This window comes from Physeter macrocephalus, chromosome 12 (genome assembly GCF_002837175.3).
Source record: "Physeter macrocephalus isolate SW-GA chromosome 12, ASM283717v5, whole genome shotgun sequence".
NCBI lineage: Eukaryota > Metazoa > Chordata > Mammalia > Artiodactyla > Physeteridae > Physeter > Physeter macrocephalus.
Window position 1 is genome coordinate 145,313 of NC_041225.1, and position 475 is coordinate 145,787.

At 33.9% G+C, this 475-nt stretch overlaps 1 long non-coding RNA gene across 1 annotated transcript in view; it reads left to right on the forward strand.

Annotated features, from left to right (window-relative positions):
- LOC112066509 (uncharacterized) overlaps positions 1-207 on the forward strand; it is a 2,618-nt gene extending 2,411 nt beyond the window's left edge. The window contains exon 3 of the long non-coding RNA XR_003682468.2: positions 15-207. This is a non-coding gene — a long non-coding RNA (uncharacterized lncRNA). The remainder of the gene's footprint in view (positions 1-14) is intronic.
- Positions 208-475: the final 268 nt, after the last annotated feature.

Here is a 475-nt window from a genome sequence, read left to right on the forward strand (position 1 = left end):
ATTCTTTCTGACAGAGTTTTGAAAAGAATCTTGCTCCAGAAGAATGTTTTCCCCCCTTGGATCTTTTTTAACAAACTCCAAGAACAGAATGAAGAACTTGGGCTGATCGTTGACTTAACATATACTCGCCACTATTATAAGCCAGAGGTAAATGGAACCCGTAATTGAAAATGACCTTCTTTCTGATGCTGTAATACTTCATAGTAATTCAGTAGTTATCATCTTATGCTGAGGTGAATCCTGGCCTTTTTCATGGGTTCAAAAAGGGAAGCTATTGGTTTCCTTAAATATACATTTCCAATTGCTGTTTCAAAATGAGATTAAAGATATGAATTGAGCTATAGTATTTGGCAGTAGGCTCTAGATATGCTTAAGAAATTCTATAAGCTTCCATGTTCTATATTTTGAAAATGAAGTAAACTTTTATTAAGAATAGTAGTAGCCTAAAAGGAAAGAAAGGTATGTCCTTTATGTC